The sequence below is a fragment of the Salmo salar genome, chromosome 27, assembly GCF_965601325.2.
Source record: "Salmo salar chromosome 27, fSalSal1, whole genome shotgun sequence".
In the NCBI taxonomy this organism is placed as follows: Eukaryota; Metazoa; Chordata; class Actinopteri; order Salmoniformes; family Salmonidae; genus Salmo; species Salmo salar.
In genome coordinates, this window is record NC_138317.1 from 6,916,848 (window position 1) to 6,935,571 (window position 18,724).

At 42.2% G+C, this 18,724-nt stretch overlaps 9 non-coding genes across 9 annotated transcripts; all 9 read right to left on the reverse strand.

Moving 5' to 3' along the window:
- Nucleotides 1–290: 290 nt before the first annotated feature.
- Nucleotides 291–372, reverse strand: trnal-uag (transfer RNA leucine (anticodon UAG)). Its single transcript has one exon. It is a non-coding gene; the product is annotated as a tRNA-Leu (tRNA).
- A 2,168-nt stretch (nucleotides 373–2,540) lies between these two features.
- Nucleotides 2,541–2,622, reverse strand: trnal-uag (transfer RNA leucine (anticodon UAG)). Its single transcript has one exon. It is a non-coding gene; the product is annotated as a tRNA-Leu (tRNA).
- A 2,169-nt stretch (nucleotides 2,623–4,791) lies between these two features.
- trnal-uag (transfer RNA leucine (anticodon UAG)) lies at nucleotides 4,792–4,873 on the reverse strand. Its single transcript has one exon. It is a non-coding gene; the product is annotated as a tRNA-Leu (tRNA).
- Nucleotides 4,874–7,006: 2,133 nt separating this feature from the next.
- On the reverse strand, nucleotides 7,007–7,088 carry trnal-uag (transfer RNA leucine (anticodon UAG)). Its single transcript has one exon. It is a non-coding gene; the product is annotated as a tRNA-Leu (tRNA).
- Nucleotides 7,089–9,256: 2,168 nt separating this feature from the next.
- On the reverse strand, nucleotides 9,257–9,338 carry trnal-uag (transfer RNA leucine (anticodon UAG)). The gene has a single exon. It is a non-coding gene; the product is annotated as a tRNA-Leu (tRNA).
- Nucleotides 9,339–11,507: 2,169 nt separating this feature from the next.
- On the reverse strand, nucleotides 11,508–11,589 carry trnal-uag (transfer RNA leucine (anticodon UAG)). Its single transcript has one exon. It is a non-coding gene; the product is annotated as a tRNA-Leu (tRNA).
- A 2,133-nt stretch (nucleotides 11,590–13,722) lies between these two features.
- On the reverse strand, nucleotides 13,723–13,804 carry trnal-uag (transfer RNA leucine (anticodon UAG)). The gene has a single exon. It is a non-coding gene; the product is annotated as a tRNA-Leu (tRNA).
- A 2,168-nt stretch (nucleotides 13,805–15,972) lies between these two features.
- On the reverse strand, nucleotides 15,973–16,054 carry trnal-uag (transfer RNA leucine (anticodon UAG)). Its single transcript has one exon. It is a non-coding gene; the product is annotated as a tRNA-Leu (tRNA).
- A 2,165-nt stretch (nucleotides 16,055–18,219) lies between these two features.
- Nucleotides 18,220–18,301, reverse strand: trnal-uag (transfer RNA leucine (anticodon UAG)). The gene has a single exon. It is a non-coding gene; the product is annotated as a tRNA-Leu (tRNA).
- Nucleotides 18,302–18,724: the final 423 nt, after the last annotated feature.

The window sequence follows — 18,724 nt, forward strand, 5'->3', positions numbered from 1 at the left end:
TCATTTCATTTTCTTCGTTTATGTCATGTTGCTTTTTCTTCCTGTGCCAACACATCATTTGTTCTTGCTTCTATGTCTGAAGAGCACATTTGTAGAGCACTTTAACAAGCTCAGAAAGGTGGATCTCGGCCAGCTGGTGGGTGTGGCCACCGCTATAGCACAGGACGAGGTAGTTAAGGCAATTTAGTGCTAAAGATGCCAGCGGTGTTATTTCCCTTGTTTGAATATGGAAATGCTACCAAAGTTTTAATTGACCACACTAAAGACGTGCACAAAAAAAACAAGAATGATGGCAGCAGTGGGATTCGAACCCACGCCTCCAGAGAGACTGGAGCCTAAATCCAGCGCCTTAGACCACTCGGCCACGCTACCCTTCACTGCCAATGACCCCACACTTTGCCATCTGTTACCTAAGCCTGCTAAGCTCCCATTAATATCGCTCTCTTCTTTTTCATTTTTCCTTTTGTGTCCTTCATTTATATCACGTTGCTTTTTCTTCCTGTCTCAACACATTATTTGTTTTGCTGCTATGTCTGAAGAGCACATTTATAGAGCCCTTTAACCTCTCTTGGGTAGGGGGCAGTATTTTCACGTCCGGATGAAAAGCGTGCCCAAAATAAACTGCCTGTTACTCAGGCCCAGAAGCTAGGATATGCATATAATTGGTAGATTTGGATAGGAAACACTCTAAAGTTTCTACAACTGATAACATGATGTCTGTGAGTATAACACAACTGATATGGCAGGCGAAACCCCGAGGACAAACCATCCAACAAACAACAAAAAATTCAGCCTTCCACTGTTTCCAATGGCTTTCATGTTTATTATGAGGCGAAGTCCTCCCAGATTGCAGTTCCTAGGGCTTCCACTAGATGTCAACAGAAAGAGTTTCAGGCTGGTTTTTGGAAAAATGAGCTAGAAGTTGTAGTTTTTCTAAGTGGCTCCCATTTTGGCTGAAGTGTTTCCATGCGCGTGGGTGAAAGCGCGTTCTTTGTTATTTCTCTCCGGTAATGAACATACCTTTCTCCGTCTTAAATTTGATCATTTCTTTGTGTATAAGGGTACCTGAGGTTTGATTATAAACGTTGTTGGACTTGTTTGGATAAGTTTATTGGTAGCGTTTGGGATTCATTTTGTATGCATTTTGAAGGAGGGAAACCGGTGGATTATTGAATGAAGCGCGCCAGCTAAACTGAGTTTTTATGGATATAAAGAAGGACTTTATCGAACAAAAGGACCCTTTGTGATGTAACTGGGACCTTTTGGAGTGCCAACAGAAGAAGATCTTCAAAGGTAGGGCATTTATTATATCGCTATTTCTGACTTTCGTGACGCACCTGCCTGGTTGAAAAATGTTTTCCATGTTTTTGTATGCGGGGTGCTGTCCTCAATTAATCGCATGGTGTGCTTTCGCCGTAAAGCCTTTTTGAAATCTGACACAGCGGCTGGATTAACAAGAAGTTAAGCTTTATTTTGATGTATAATACTTGTATTTTCATGAATGTAAAATATTTATATTTCTGTAATTTGAAATTCGCGCTCTGCAATTTCACCGGATGTTGGCCAGGTGGGACGCTACAGTCCCACATGCCCATAAGAAGTTTTAACAAGCTCAGATAGGCAGATCTCAGCCAACTGGTTTGCGGGGCCACCGCTACAGCAGAGGACGAGTTAGTTAAGGCAATGTGCTGCTAATTCATTGTGTTCTGCACTCGTGGGTTTGACGTCACACAACATTTTCCTCCTTTTTCCTTTTGTATTCTTCATTTATATCACTTTGCTTTTTCTTCCTGTGTCAACACACCATTTGTTTTTGCTGCTTTGTCTGAAGATCACATTTGTAGTGCCCTTCAACAAGCTCAGAAAGGTGTATCTCGGCCAACTGGTAGGAGGGCCACCGCTATAGCACAGGACCAGGTAAGGCAATGTAGTGCTAATTCAATGTGTTCTGTACTCGTGGGTGCGACTACACACAACATTTCTTATTTCCCTTGTAAAAATATAGAAACGCTGCAAAAGTATGGATTGACTAAAGAGATAGCCACACTGAAGCCTTGCACGAACAATGACAACATCAAAGATGACAGCATTGTGATACAAAGCCAATCCTCCAGAGAGACTTGAGCCTAAATCCAGGGCCTTAGACCACTCTGCCACGCTACCCAGCCCCTTCCTCAAAGTCACACTTTGTCATCTGTTACCTAGGTTTGCTAAGCTCCCATTAATTTCAACCTCTTCTTTTTTCCTTTTTCATTTCATTTTCTTCGTTTATGTCATGTTGCTTTTTCTTCCTGTGCCAACACATCATTTGTTCTTGCTTCTATGTCTGAAGAGCACATTTGTAGAGCACTTTAACAAGCTCAGAAAGGTGGATCTCGGCCAGCTGGTGGGTGTGGCCACCGCTATAGCACAGGACGAGGTAATTAAGGCAATTTAGTGCTAAAGATGCCAGCGGTGTTATTTCCCTTGTTTGAATATGGAAATGCTACCAAAGTTTTAATTGACCACACTGAAGACGTGCACAAAAAAAACAAGAATGATGGCAGCAGTGGGATTCGAACCCACGCCTCCAGAGAGACTGGAGCCTAAATCCAGCACCTTAGACCACTCGGCCACGCTACCCTTCACTGCCAATGATCCCACACTTTGCCATCTGTTACCTAAGCCTGCTAAGCTCCCATTAATATCGCTCTCTTCTTTTTCATTTTTCCTTTTGTGTCCTTCATTTATATCACGTTGCTTTTTCTTCCTGTCTCAACACATTATTTGTTTTGCTGCTATGTCTGAAGAGCACATTTATAGAGCCCTTTAACCTCTCTTGGGTAGGGGGCAGTATTTTCACGTCCGGATGAAAAGCGTGCCCAAAATAAACTGCCTGTTACTCAGGCCCAGAAGCTAGGATATGCATATAATTGGTAGATTTGGATAGGAAACACTCTAAAGTTTCTACAACTGATAACATGATGTCTGTGAGTATAACACAACTGATATGGCAGGCGAAACCCCGAGGACAAACCATCCAACAAACAACAAAAAATTCAGCCTTCCACTGTTTCCAATGGCTTTCATGTTTATTATGAGGCGAAGTCCTCCCAGATTGCAGTTCCTAGGGCTTCCACTAGATGTCAACAGAAAGAGTTTCAGGCAGGTTTTTGGAAAAATGAGCTAGAAGTTGTAGTTTTTCTAAGTGGCTCCCATTTTGGCTGAAGTGTTTCCATGCGCGTGGGTGAAAGCACGTTCTTTGTTATTTCTCTCCGGTAATGAACATACCTTTCTCCGTCTTAAATTTGATCATTTCTTTGTGTATAAGGGTACCTGAGGTTTGATTATAAACGTTGTTGGACTTGTTTGGATAAGTTTATTGGTAGCGTTTGGGATTCATTTTGTATGCATTTTGAAGGAGGGAAACCGGTGGATTATTGAATGAAGCGCGCCAGCTAAACTGAGTTTTTATGGATATAAAGAAGGACTTTATCGAACAAAAGGACCCTTTGTGATGTAACTGGGACCTTTTGGAGTGCCAACAGAAGAAGATCTTCAAAGGTAGGGCATTTATTATATCGCTATTTCTGACTTTCGTGACGCACCTGCCTTGTTGAAAAATGTTTTCCATGTTTTTGTATGCGGGGTGCTGTCCTCAATTAATCGCATGGTGTGCTTTCGCCGTAAAGCCTTTTTGAAATCTGACACAGCGGCTGGATTAACAAGAAGTTAAGCTTTATTTTGATGTATAATACTTGTATTTTCATGAATGTAAAATATTTATATTTCTGTAATTTGAAATTCGCGCTCTGCAATTTCACCGGATGTTGGCCAGGTGGGACGCTACAGTCCCACATGCCCATAAGAAGTTTTAACAAGCTCAGATAGGCAGATCTCAGCCAACTGGTTTGCGGGGCCACCGCTACAGCAGAGGACGAGTTAGTTAAGGCAATGTGCTGCTAATTCATTGTGTTCTGCACTCGTGGGTTTGACGTCACACAACATTTTCCTCCTTTTTCCTTTTGTATTCTTCATTTATATCACTTTGCTTTTTCTTCCTGTGTCAACACACCATTTGTTTTTGCTGCTTTGTCTGAAGATCACATTTGTAGTGCCCTTTAACAAGCTCAGAAAGGTGTATCTCGGCCAACTGGTAGGAGGGCCACCGCTATAGCACAGGACCAGGTAAGGCAATGTAGTGCTAATTCAATGTGTTCTGTACTCGTGGGTGCGACTACACACAACATTTCTTATTTCCCTTGTAAAAATATAGAAACGCTGCAAAAGTATGGATTGACTAAAGAGATAGCCATACTGAAGCCTTGCACGAACAATGACAACATCAAAGATGACAGCATTGTGATACAAAGCCAATCCTCCAGAGAGACTTGAGCCTAAATCCAGGGCCTTAGACCACTCTGCCACGCTACCCAGCCCCTTCCTCAAAGTCACACTTTGTCATCTGTTACATAGGTTTGCTAAGCTCCCATTAATTTCAACCTCTTCTTTTTTCCTTTTTCATTTCATTTTCTTCGTTTATGTCATGTTGCTTTTTCTTCCTGTGCCAACACATCATTTGTTCTTGCTTCTATGTCTGAAGAGCACATTTGTAGAGCACTTTAACAAGCTCAGAAAGGTGGATCTCGGCCAGCTGGTGGGTGTGGCCACCGCTATAGCACAGGACGAGGTAGTTAAGGCAATTTAGTGCAAAAGATGCCAGCGGTGTTATTTCCCTTGTTTGAATATGGAAATGCTACCAAAGTTTTAATTGACCACACTGAAGACGTGCACAAAAAAAAACAAGAATGATGGCAGCAGTGGGATTCGAACCCACGCCTCCAGAGAGACTGGAGCCTAAATCCAGCACCTTAGACCACTCGGCCACGCTACCCTTCACTGCCAATGATCCCACACTTTGCCATCTGTTACCTAAGCCTGATAAGCTCCCATTAATATCGCTCTCTTCTTTTTCATTTTTCCTTTTGTGTCCTTCATTTATATCACGTTGCTTTTTCTTCCTGTCTCAACACATTATTTGTTTTGCTGCTATGTCTGAAGAGCACATTTATAGAGCCCTTTAACCTCTCTTGGGTAGGGGGCAGTATTTTCACGTCCGGATGAAAAGCGTGCCCAAAATAAACTGCCTGTTACTCAGGCCCAGAAGCTAGGATATGCATATAATTGGTAGATTTGGATAGGAAACACTCTAAAGTTTCTACAACTGATAACATGATGTCTGTGAGTATAACACAACTGATATGGCAGGCGAAACCCCGAGGACAAACCATCCAACAAACAACAAAAAATTCAGCCTTCCACTGTTTCCAATGGCTTTCATGTTTATTATGAGGCGAAGTCCTCCCAGATTGCAGTTCCTAGGGCTTCCACTAGATGTCAACAGAAAGAGTTTCAGGCTGGTTTTTGGAAAAATGAGCTAGAAGTTGTAGTTTTTCTAAGTGGCTCCCATTTTGGCTGAAGTGTTTCCATGCGCGTGGGTGAAAGCGCGTTCTTTGTTATTTCTCTCCGGTAATGAACATACCTTTCTCCGTCTTAAATTTGATCATTTCTTTGTGTATAAGGGTACCTGAGGTTTGATTATAAACGTTGTTGGACTTGTTTGGATAAGTTTATTGGTAGCGTTTGGGATTCATATTGTATGCATTTTGAAGGAGGGAAACCGGTGGATTATTGAATGAAGCGCGCCAGCTAAACTGAGTTTTTATGGATATAAAGAAGGACTTTATCGAACAAAAGGACCCTTTGTGATGTAACTGGGACCTTTTAGAGTGCCAACAGAAGAAGATCTTCAAAGGTAGGGCATTTATTATATCGCTATTTCTGACTTTCGTGACGCACCTGCCTGGTTGAAAAATGTTTTCCATGTTTTTGTATGCGGGGCGCTGTCCTCAATTAATCGCATGGTGTGCTTTCGCCGTAAAGCCTTTTTGAAATCTGACACAGCGGCTGGATTAACAAGAAGTTAAGCTTTATTTTGATGTATAATACTTGTATTTTCATGAATGTAAAATATTTATATTTCTGTAATTTGAAATTCGCGCTCTGCAATTTCACCGGATGTTGGCCAGGTGGGACGCTACAGTTAGGCAGATCTCAGCCAACTGGTTTGCGGGGCCACCGCTACAGCAGAGGACGAGTTAGTTAAGGCAATGTGCTGCTAATTCATTGTGTTCTGCACTCGTGGGTTTGACGTCACACAACATTTTCCTCCTTTTTCCTTTTGTATTCTTCATTTATATCACTTTGCTTTTTCTTCCTGTGTCAACACACCATTTGTTTTTGCTGCTTTGTCTGAAGATCACATTTGTAGTTCCCTTTAACAAGCTCAGAAAGGTGTATCTCGGCCAACTGGTAGGAGGGCCACCGCTATAGCACAGGACCAGGTAAGGCAATGTAGTGCTAATTCAATGTGTTCTGTACTCGTGGGTGCGACTACACACAACATTTCTTATTTCCCTTGTAAAAATATAGAAACGCTGCAAAAGTATGGATTGACTAAAGAGATAGCCACACTGAAGCCTTGCACGAACAATGACAACATCAAAGATGACAGCATTGTGATACAAAGCCAATCCTCCAGAGAGACTTGAGCCTAAATCCAGGGCCTTAGACCACTCTGCCACGCTACCCAGCCCCTTCCTCAAAGTCACACTTTGTCATCTGTTACCTAGGTTTGCTAAGCTCCCATTAATTTCAACCTCTTCTTTTTTCCTTTTTCATTTCATTTTCTTCGTTTATGTCATGTTGCTTTTTCTTCCTGTGCCAACACATCATTTGTTCTTGCTTCTATGTCTGAAGAGCACATTTGTAGAGCACTTTAACAAGCTCAGAAAGGTGGATCTCGGCCAGCTGGTGGGTGTGGCCACCGCTATAGCACAGGACGAGGTAGTTAAGGCAATTTAGTGCTAAAGATGCCAGCGGTGTTATTTCCCTTGTTTGAATATGGAAATGCTACCAAAGTTTTAATTGACCACACTAAAGACGTGCACAAAAAAAACAAGAATGATGGCAGCAGTGGGATTCGAACCCACGCCTCCAGAGAGACTGGAGCCTAAATCCAGCGCCTTAGACCACTCGGCCACGCTACCCTTCACTGCCAATGACCCCACACTTTGCCATCTGTTACCTAAGCCTGCTAAGCTCCCATTAATATCGCTCTCTTCTTTTTCATTTTTCCTTTTGTGTCCTTCATTTATATCACGTTGCTTTTTCTTCCTGTCTCAACACATTATTTGTTTTGCTGCTATGTCTGAAGAGCACATTTATAGAGCCCTTTAACCTCTCTTGGGTAGGGGGCAGTATTTTCACGTCCGGATGAAAAGCGTGCCCAAAATAAACTGCCTGTTACTCAGGCCCAGAAGCTAGGATATGCATATAATTGGTAGATTTGGATAGGAAACACTCTAAAGTTTCTACAACTGATAACATGATGTCTGTGAGTATAACACAACTGATATGGCAGGCGAAACCCCGAGGACAAACCATCCAACAAACAACAAAAAATTCAGCCTTCCACTGTTTCCAATGGCTTTCATGTTTATTATGAGGCGAAGTCCTCCCAGATTGCAGTTCCTAGGGCTTCCACTAGATGTCAACAGAAAGAGTTTCAGGCTGGTTTTTGGAAAAATGAGCTAGAAGTTGTAGTTTTTCTAAGTGGCTCCCATTTTGGCTGAAGTGTTTCCATGCGCGTGGGTGAAAGCGCGTTCTTTGTTATTTCTCTCCGGTAATGAACATACCTTTCTCCGTCTTAAATTTGATCATTTCTTTGTGTATAAGGGTACCTGAGGTTTGATTATAAACGTTGTTGGACTTGTTTGGATAAGTTTATTGGTAGCGTTTGGGATTCATTTTGTATGCATTTTGAAGGAGGGAAACCGGTGGATTATTGAATGAAGCGCGCCAGCTAAACTGAGTTTTTATGGATATAAAGAAGGACTTTATCGAACAAAAGGACCCTTTGTGATGTAACTGGGACCTTTTGGAGTGCCAACAGAAGAAGATCTTCAAAGGTAGGGCATTTATTATATCGCTATTTCTGACTTTCGTGACGCACCTGCCTGGTTGAAAAATGTTTTCCATGTTTTTGTATGCGGGGTGCTGTCCTCAATTAATCGCATGGTGTGCTTTCGCCGTAAAGCCTTTTTGAAATCTGACACAGCGGCTGGATTAACAAGAAGTTAAGCTTTATTTTGATGTATAATACTTGTATTTTCATGAATGTAAAATATTTATATTTCTGTAATTTGAAATTCGCGCTCTGCAATTTCACCGGATGTTGGCCAGGTGGGACGCTACAGTCCCACATGCCCATAAGAAGTTTTAACAAGCTCAGATAGGCAGATCTCAGCCAACTGGTTTGCGGGGCCACCGCTACAGCAGAGGACGAGTTAGTTAAGGCAATGTGCTGCTAATTCATTGTGTTCTGCACTCGTGGGTTTGACGTCACACAACATTTTCCTCCTTTTTCCTTTTGTATTCTTCATTTATATCACTTTGCTTTTTCTTCCTGTGTCAACACACCATTTGTTTTTGCTGCTTTGTCTGAAGATCACATTTGTAGTGCCCTTCAACAAGCTCAGAAAGGTGTATCTCGGCCAACTGGTAGGAGGGCCACCGCTATAGCACAGGACCAGGTAAGGCAATGTAGTGCTAATTCAATGTGTTCTGTACTCGTGGGTGCGACTACACACAACATTTCTTATTTCCCTTGTAAAAATATAGAAACGCTGCAAAAGTATGGATTGACTAAAGAGATAGCCACACTGAAGCCTTGCACGAACAATGACAACATCAAAGATGACAGCATTGTGATACAAAGCCAATCCTCCAGAGAGACTTGAGCCTAAATCCAGGGCCTTAGACCACTCTGCCACGCTACCCAGCCCCTTCCTCAAAGTCACACTTTGTCATCTGTTACCTAGGTTTGCTAAGCTCCCATTAATTTCAACCTCTTCTTTTTTCCTTTTTCATTTCATTTTCTTCGTTTATGTCATGTTGCTTTTTCTTCCTGTGCCAACACATCATTTGTTCTTGCTTCTATGTCTGAAGAGCACATTTGTAGAGCACTTTAACAAGCTCAGAAAGGTGGATCTCGGCCAGCTGGTGGGTGTGGCCACCGCTATAGCACAGGACGAGGTAATTAAGGCAATTTAGTGCTAAAGATGCCAGCGGTGTTATTTCCCTTGTTTGAATATGGAAATGCTACCAAAGTTTTAATTGACCACACTGAAGACGTGCACAAAAAAAACAAGAATGATGGCAGCAGTGGGATTCGAACCCACGCCTCCAGAGAGACTGGAGCCTAAATCCAGCACCTTAGACCACTCGGCCACGCTACCCTTCACTGCCAATGATCCCACACTTTGCCATCTGTTACCTAAGCCTGCTAAGCTCCCATTAATATCGCTCTCTTCTTTTTCATTTTTCCTTTTGTGTCCTTCATTTATATCACGTTGCTTTTTCTTCCTGTCTCAACACATTATTTGTTTTGCTGCTATGTCTGAAGAGCACATTTATAGAGCCCTTTAACCTCTCTTGGGTAGGGGGCAGTATTTTCACGTCCGGATGAAAAGCGTGCCCAAAATAAACTGCCTGTTACTCAGGCCCAGAAGCTAGGATATGCATATAATTGGTAGATTTGGATAGGAAACACTCTAAAGTTTCTACAACTGATAACATGATGTCTGTGAGTATAACACAACTGATATGGCAGGCGAAACCCCGAGGACAAACCATCCAACAAACAACAAAAAATTCAGCCTTCCACTGTTTCCAATGGCTTTCATGTTTATTATGAGGCGAAGTCCTCCCAGATTGCAGTTCCTAGGGCTTCCACTAGATGTCAACAGAAAGAGTTTCAGGCAGGTTTTTGGAAAAATGAGCTAGAAGTTGTAGTTTTTCTAAGTGGCTCCCATTTTGGCTGAAGTGTTTCCATGCGCGTGGGTGAAAGCACGTTCTTTGTTATTTCTCTCCGGTAATGAACATACCTTTCTCCGTCTTAAATTTGATCATTTCTTTGTGTATAAGGGTACCTGAGGTTTGATTATAAACGTTGTTGGACTTGTTTGGATAAGTTTATTGGTAGCGTTTGGGATTCATTTTGTATGCATTTTGAAGGAGGGAAACCGGTGGATTATTGAATGAAGCGCGCCAGCTAAACTGAGTTTTTATGGATATAAAGAAGGACTTTATCGAACAAAAGGACCCTTTGTGATGTAACTGGGACCTTTTGGAGTGCCAACAGAAGAAGATCTTCAAAGGTAGGGCATTTATTATATCGCTATTTCTGACTTTCGTGACGCACCTGCCTTGTTGAAAAATGTTTTCCATGTTTTTGTATGCGGGGTGCTGTCCTCAATTAATCGCATGGTGTGCTTTCGCCGTAAAGCCTTTTTGAAATCTGACACAGCGGCTGGATTAACAAGAAGTTAAGCTTTATTTTGATGTATAATACTTGTATTTTCATGAATGTAAAATATTTATATTTCTGTAATTTGAAATTCGCGCTCTGCAATTTCACCGGATGTTGGCCAGGTGGGACGCTACAGTCCCACATGCCCATAAGAAGTTTTAACAAGCTCAGATAGGCAGATCTCAGCCAACTGGTTTGCGGGGCCACCGCTACAGCAGAGGACGAGTTAGTTAAGGCAATGTGCTGCTAATTCATTGTGTTCTGCACTCGTGGGTTTGACGTCACACAACATTTTCCTCCTTTTTCCTTTTGTATTCTTCATTTATATCACTTTGCTTTTTCTTCCTGTGTCAACACACCATTTGTTTTTGCTGCTTTGTCTGAAGATCACATTTGTAGTGCCCTTTAACAAGCTCAGAAAGGTGTATCTCGGCCAACTGGTAGGAGGGCCACCGCTATAGCACAGGACCAGGTAAGGCAATGTAGTGCTAATTCAATGTGTTCTGTACTCGTGGGTGCGACTACACACAACATTTCTTATTTCCCTTGTAAAAATATAGAAACGCTGCAAAAGTATGGATTGACTAAAGAGATAGCCATACTGAAGCCTTGCACGAACAATGACAACATCAAAGATGACAGCATTGTGATACAAAGCCAATCCTCCAGAGAGACTTGAGCCTAAATCCAGGGCCTTAGACCACTCTGCCACGCTACCCAGCCCCTTCCTCAAAGTCACACTTTGTCATCTGTTACATAGGTTTGCTAAGCTCCCATTAATTTCAACCTCTTCTTTTTTCCTTTTTCATTTCATTTTCTTCGTTTATGTCATGTTGCTTTTTCTTCCTGTGCCAACACATCATTTGTTCTTGCTTCTATGTCTGAAGAGCACATTTGTAGAGCACTTTAACAAGCTCAGAAAGGTGGATCTCGGCCAGCTGGTGGGTGTGGCCACCGCTATAGCACAGGACGAGGTAGTTAAGGCAATTTAGTGCAAAAGATGCCAGCGGTGTTATTTCCCTTGTTTGAATATGGAAATGCTACCAAAGTTTTAATTGACCACACTGAAGACGTGCACAAAAAAAAACAAGAATGATGGCAGCAGTGGGATTCGAACCCACGCCTCCAGAGAGACTGGAGCCTAAATCCAGCACCTTAGACCACTCGGCCACGCTACCCTTCACTGCCAATGATCCCACACTTTGCCATCTGTTACCTAAGCCTGATAAGCTCCCATTAATATCGCTCTCTTCTTTTTCATTTTTCCTTTTGTGTCCTTCATTTATATCACGTTGCTTTTTCTTCCTGTCTCAACACATTATTTGTTTTGCTGCTATGTCTGAAGAGCACATTTATAGAGCCCTTTAACCTCTCTTGGGTAGGGGGCAGTATTTTCACGTCCGGATGAAAAGCGTGCCCAAAATAAACTGCCTGTTACTCAGGCCCAGAAGCTAGGATATGCATATAATTGGTAGATTTGGATAGGAAACACTCTAAAGTTTCTACAACTGATAACATGATGTCTGTGAGTATAACACAACTGATATGGCAGGCGAAACCCCGAGGACAAACCATCCAACAAACAACAAAAAATTCAGCCTTCCACTGTTTCCAATGGCTTTCATGTTTATTATGAGGCGAAGTCCTCCCAGATTGCAGTTCCTAGGGCTTCCACTAGATGTCAACAGAAAGAGTTTCAGGCTGGTTTTTGGAAAAATGAGCTAGAAGTTGTAGTTTTTCTAAGTGGCTCCCATTTTGGCTGAAGTGTTTCCATGCGCGTGGGTGAAAGCGCGTTCTTTGTTATTTCTCTCCGGTAATGAACATACCTTTCTCCGTCTTAAATTTGATCATTTCTTTGTGTATAAGGGTACCTGAGGTTTGATTATAAACGTTGTTGGACTTGTTTGGATAAGTTTATTGGTAGCGTTTGGGATTCATATTGTATGCATTTTGAAGGAGGGAAACCGGTGGATTATTGAATGAAGCGCGCCAGCTAAACTGAGTTTTTATGGATATAAAGAAGGACTTTATCGAACAAAAGGACCCTTTGTGATGTAACTGGGACCTTTTGGAGTGCCAACAGAAGAAGATCTTCAAAGGTAGGGCATTTATTATATCGCTATTTCTGACTTTCGTGACGCACCTGCCTGGTTGAAAAATGTTTTCCATGTTTTTGTATGCGGGGCGCTGTCCTCAATTAATCGCATGGTGTGCTTTCGCCGTAAAGCCTTTTTGAAATCTGACACAGCGGCTGGATTAACAAGAAGTTAAGCTTTATTTTGATGTATAATACTTGTATTTTCATGAATGTAAAATATTTATATTTCTGTAATTTGAAATTCGCGCTCTGCAATTTCACCGGATGTTGGCCAGGTGGGACGCTACAGTTAGGCAGATCTCAGCCAACTGGTTTGCGGGGCCACCGCTACAGCAGAGGACGAGTTAGTTAAGGCAATGTGCTGCTAATTCATTGTGTTCTGCACTCGTAGGTTTGACGTCACACAACATTTTCCTCCTTTTTCCTTTTGTATTCTTCATTTATATCACTTTGCTTTTTCTTCCTGTGTCAACACACCATTTGTTTTTGCTGCTTTGTCTGAAGATCACATTTGTAGTGCCCTTCAACAAGCTCAGAAAGGTGTATCTCGGCCAACTGGTAGGAGGGCCACCGCTATAGCACAGGACCAGGTAAGGCAATGTAGTGCTAATTCAATTTGTTCTGTACTCGTGGGTGCGACTACACACAACATTTCTTATTTCCCTTGTAAAAATATAGAAACGCTGCAAAAGTATGGATTGACTAAAGAGATAGCCACACTGAAGCCTTGCACGAACAATGACAACATCAAAGATGACAGCATTGTGATACAAAGCCAATCCTCCAGAGAGACTTGAGCCTAAATCCAGGGCCTTAGACCACTCTGCCACGCTACCCAGCCCCTTCCTCAAAGTCACACTTTGTCATCTGTTACCTAGGTTTGCTAAGCTCCCATTAATTTCAACCTCTTCTTTTTTCCTTTTTCATTTCATTTTCTTCGTTTATGTCATGTTGCTTTTTCTTCCTGTGCCAACACATCATTTGTTCTTGCTTCTATGTCTGAAGAGCACATTTGTAGAGCACTTTAAGAAGCTCAGAAAGGTGGATCTCGGCCAGCTGGTGGGTGTGGCCACCGCTATAGCACAGGACGAGGTAGTTAAGGCAATTTAGTGCTAAAGATGCCAGCGGTGTTATTTCCCTTGTTTGAATATGGAAATGCTACCAAAGTTTTAATTGACCACACTGAAGACGTGCACAAAAAAAACAAGAATGATGGCAGCAGTGGGATTCGAACCCACGCCTCCAGAGAGACTGGAGCCTAAATCCAGCACCTTAGACCACTCGGCCACGCTACCCTTCACTGCCAATGATCCCACACTTTGCCATCTGTTACCTAAGCCTGATAAGCTCCCATTAATATCGCTCTCTTCTTTTTCATTTTTCCTTTTGTGTCCTTCATTTATATCACGTTGCTTTTTCTTCCTGTCTCAACACATTATTTGTTTTGCTGCTATGTCTGAAGAGCACATTTATAGAGCCCTTTAACCTCTCTTGGGTAGGGGGCAGTATTTTCACGTCCGGATGAAAAGCGTGCCCAAAATAAACTGCCTGTTACTCAGGCCCAGAAGCTAGGATATGCATATAATTGGTAGATTTGGATAGGAAACACTCTAAAGTTTCTACAACTGATAACATGATGTCTGTGAGTATAACACAACTGATATGGCAGGCGAAACCCCGAGGACAAACCATCCAACAAACAACAAAAAATTCAGCCTTCCACTGTTTCCAATGGCTTTCATGTTTATTATGAGGCGAAGTCCTCCCAGATTGCAGTTCCTAGGGCTTCCACTAGATGTCAACAGAAAGAGTTTCAGGCTGGTTTTTGGAAAAATGAGCTAGAAGTTGTAGTTTTTCTAAGTGGCTCCCATTTTGGCTGAAGTGTTTCCATGCGCGTGGGTGAAAGCGCGTTCTTTGTTATTTCTCTCCGGTAATGAACATACCTTTCTCCGTCTTAAATTTGATCATTTCTTTGTGTATAAGGGTACCTGAGGTTTGATTATAAACGTTGTTGGACTTGTTTGGATAAGTTTATTGGTAGCGTTTGGGATTCATTTTGTATGCATTTTGAAGGAGTGAAACCGGTGGATTATTGAATGAAGCGCGCCAGCTAAACTGAGTTTTTATGGATATAAAGAAGGACTTTATCGAACAAAAGGACCCTTTGTGATGTAACTGGGACCTTTTGGAGTGCCAACAGAAGAAGATCTTCAAAGGTAGGGCATTTATTATATCGCTATTTCTGACTTTCGTGACGCACCTGCCTGGTTGAAAAATGTTTTCCATGTTTTTGTATGCGGGGTGCTGTCCTCAATTAATCGCATGGTGTGCTTTCGCCGTAAAGCCTTTTTGAAATCTGACACAGCGGCTGGATTAACAAGAAGTTAAGCTTTATTTTGATGTATAATACTTGTATTTTCATGAATGTAAAATATTTATATTTCTGTAATTTGAAATTCGCGCTCTGCAATTTCACCGGATGTTGGCCAGGTGGGACGCTACAGTCCCACATGCCCATAAGAAGTTTTAACAAGCTCAGATAGGCAGATCTCAGCCAACTGGTTTGCGGGGCCACCGCTACAGCAGAGGACGAGTTAGTTAAGGCAATGTGCTGCTAATTCATTGTGTTCTGCACTCGTGGGTTTGACGTCACACAACATTTTCCTCCTTTTTCCTTTTGTATTCTTCATTTATATCACTTTGCTTTTTCTTCCTGTGTCAACACACCATTTGTTTTTGCTGCTTTGTCTGAAGATCACATTTGTAGTGCCCTTCAACAAGCTCAGAAAGGTGTATCTCGGCCAACTGGTAGGAGGGCCACCGCTATAGCACAGGACCAGGTAAGGCAATGTAGTGCTAATTCAATGTGTTCTGTACTCGTGGGTGCGACTACACACAACATTTCTTATTTCCCTTGTAAAAATATAGAAACGCTGCAAAAGTATGGATTGACTAAAGAGATAGCCACACTGAAGCCTTGCACGAACAATGACAACATCAAAGATGACAGCATTGTGATACAAAGCCAATCCTCCAGAGAGACTTGAGCCTAAATCCAGGGCCTTAGACCACTCTGCCACGCTACCCAGCCCCTTCCTCAAAGTCACACTTTGTCATCTGTTACCTAGGTTTGCTAAGCTCCCATTAATTTCAACCTCTTCTTTTTTCCTTTTTCATTTCATTTTCTTCGTTTATGTCATGTTGCTTTTTCTTCCTGTGCCAACACATCATTTGTTCTTGCTTCTATGTCTGAAGAGCACATTTGTAGAGCACTTTAACAAGCTCAGAAAGGAAGATCTCGGCCAGCTGTTGGGTGTGGCCACCGCTATAGCACAGGACGAGGTAGTTAAGGCAATTTAGTGCTAAAGATGCCAGCGGTGTTATTTCCCTTGTTTGAATATGGAAATGCTACCAAAGTTTTAATTGACCACACTGAAGACGTGCACAAAAAAAACAAGAATGATGGCAGCAGTGGGATTCGAACCCACGCCTCCAGAAAGACTGGAGCCTAAATCCAGCGCCTTAGACCACTCGGCCACGCTACCCTTCCCTGCAAATGATCCCACACTTTGCCATCTGTTACCTAAGCCTGCTAAGCTCCCATTAATATCGCTCTCTTCTTTTTCATTTTTCCTTTTGTGTCCTTCATTTATATCACGTTGCTTTTTCTTCCTGTCTCAACACATTATTTGTTTTGCTGCTATGTCTGAAGAGCACATTTATAGAGCCCTTTAACCTCTCTTGGGTAGGGGGCAGTATTTTCACGTCCGGATGAAAAGCGTGCCCAAAATAAACTGCCTGTTACTCAGGCCCAGAAGCTAGGATATGCATATAATTGGTAGATTTGGATAGGAAACACTCTAAAGTTTCTACAACTGATAACATGATGTCTGTGAGTATAACACAACTGATATGGCAGGCGAAACCCCGAGGACAAACCATCCAAAAAAAATAAAATTCAGCCTTCCACTGTTTCCAATGGCTTTCATGTTTATTATGAGGCGAAGTCCTCCCAGATTGCAGTTCCTAGGGCTTCCACTAGATGTCAACAGAAAGAGTTTCAGGCTGGTTTTTGGAAAAATGAGCTAGAAGTTGTAGTTTTTCTAAGTGGCTCCCATTTTGGCTGAAGTGTTTCCATGCGCGTGGGTGAAAGCGCGTTCTTTGTTATTTCTCTCCGGTAATGAACATACCTTTCTCCGTCTTAAATTTGATCATTTCTTTGTGTATAAGGGTACCTGAGGTTTGATTATAAACGTTGTTGGACTTGTTTGGATAAGTTTATTGGTAGCGTTTGGGATTCATTTTGTATGCATTTTGAAGGAGGGAAACCGGTGGATTATTGAATGAAGCGCGCCAGCTAAACTGAGTTTTTATGGATATAAAGAAGGACTTTATCGAACAAAAGGACCCTTTGTGATGTAACTGGGACCTTTTGGAGTGCCAACAGAAGAAGATCTTCAAAGGTAGGGCATTTATTATATCGCTATTTCTGACTTTCGTGACGCACCTGCCTGATTGAAAAATGTTTTCCATGTTTTTGTATGCGGGGCGCTGTCCTCAATTAATCGCATGGTGTGCTTTCGCCGTAAAGCCTTTTTGAAATCTGACACAGCGGCTGGATTAACAAGAAGTTAAGCTTTATTTTGATGTATAATACTTGTATTTTCATGAATGTTAAATATTTATATTTCTGTAATTTGAAATTCGCGCTCTGCAATTTCACCGGATGTTGGCCAGGTGGGACGCTACAGTCCCACATGCCCATAAGAAGTTTTAACAAGCTCAGATAGGCAGATCTCAGCCAACTGGTTTGCGGGGCCACCGCTACAGCAGAGGACGAGTTAGTTAAGGCAATGTGCTGCTAATTCATTGTGTTCTGCACTCGTGGGTTTGACGTCACACAACATTTTCCTCCTTTTTCCTTTTGTATTCTTCATTTATATCACTTTGCTTTTTCTTCCTGTGTCAACACACCATTTGTTTTTGCTGCTTTGTCTGAAGATCACATTTGTAGTTCCCTTTAACAAGCTCAGAAAGGTGTATCTCGGCCAACTGGTAGGAGGGCCACCGCTATAGCACAGGACCAGGTAAGGCAATGTAGTGCTAATTCAATGTGTTCTGTACTCGTGGGTGCGACTACACACAACATTTCTTATTTCCCTTGTAAAAATATAGAAACGCTGCAAAAGTATGGATTGACTAAAGAGATAGCCACACTGAAGCCTTGCACGAACAATGACAACATCAAAGATGACAGCATTGTGATACAAAGCCAATCCTCCAGAGAGACTTGAGCCTAAATCCAGGGCCTTAGACCACTCTGCCACGCTACCCAGCCCCTTCCTCAAAGTCACACTTTGTCATCTGTTACCTAGGTTTGCTAAGCTCCCATTAATTTCAACCTCTTCTTTTTTCCTTTTTCATTTCATTTTCTTCGTTTATGTCATGTTGCTTTTTCTTCCTGTGCCAACACATCATTTGTTCTTGCTTCTATGTCTGAAGAGCACATTTGTAGAGCACTTTAACAAGCTCAGAAAGGAAGATCTCGGCCAGCTGGTGGGTGTGGCCACCGCTATAGCACAGGACGAGGTAGTTAAGGCAATTTAGTGCTAAAGATGCCAGCGGTGTTATTTCCCTTGTTTGAATATGGAAATGCTACCAAAGTTTTAATTGACCACACTGAAGACGTGCACAAAAAAACCAAGAATGATGGTAGCAGTGGGATTCGAACCCACGCCTCCAGAGAGACTGGAGCCTAAATCCAGCGCCTTAGACCACTCGGCCACGCTACCCTTCACTGCCAATGATCCCACACTTTGCCATCTGTTACCTAAGCCTGCTAAGCTCCCATTAATATCGCTCTCTTCTTTTTCATTTTTCCTTTTGTGTCCTTCATTTATATCACGTTGCTTTTTCTTCCTGTCTCAACACATTATTTGTTTTGCTGCTATGTCTGAAGAGCACAAGTATATAGAGCCCTTTAACCTCTCTTGGGTAGGGGGCAGTATTTTCACGTCCGGATGAAAAGCGTGCCCAAAATAAACTGCCTGTTACTCAGGCCCAGAAGCTAGGATATGCATATAATTGGTAGATTTGGATAGGAAACACTCTAAAGTTTCTACAACTGATAACATGATGTCTGTGAGTATAACACAACTGATATGGCAGGCGAAACCCCGAGGACAAACCATCCAAAAAAAATAAAATTCAGCCTT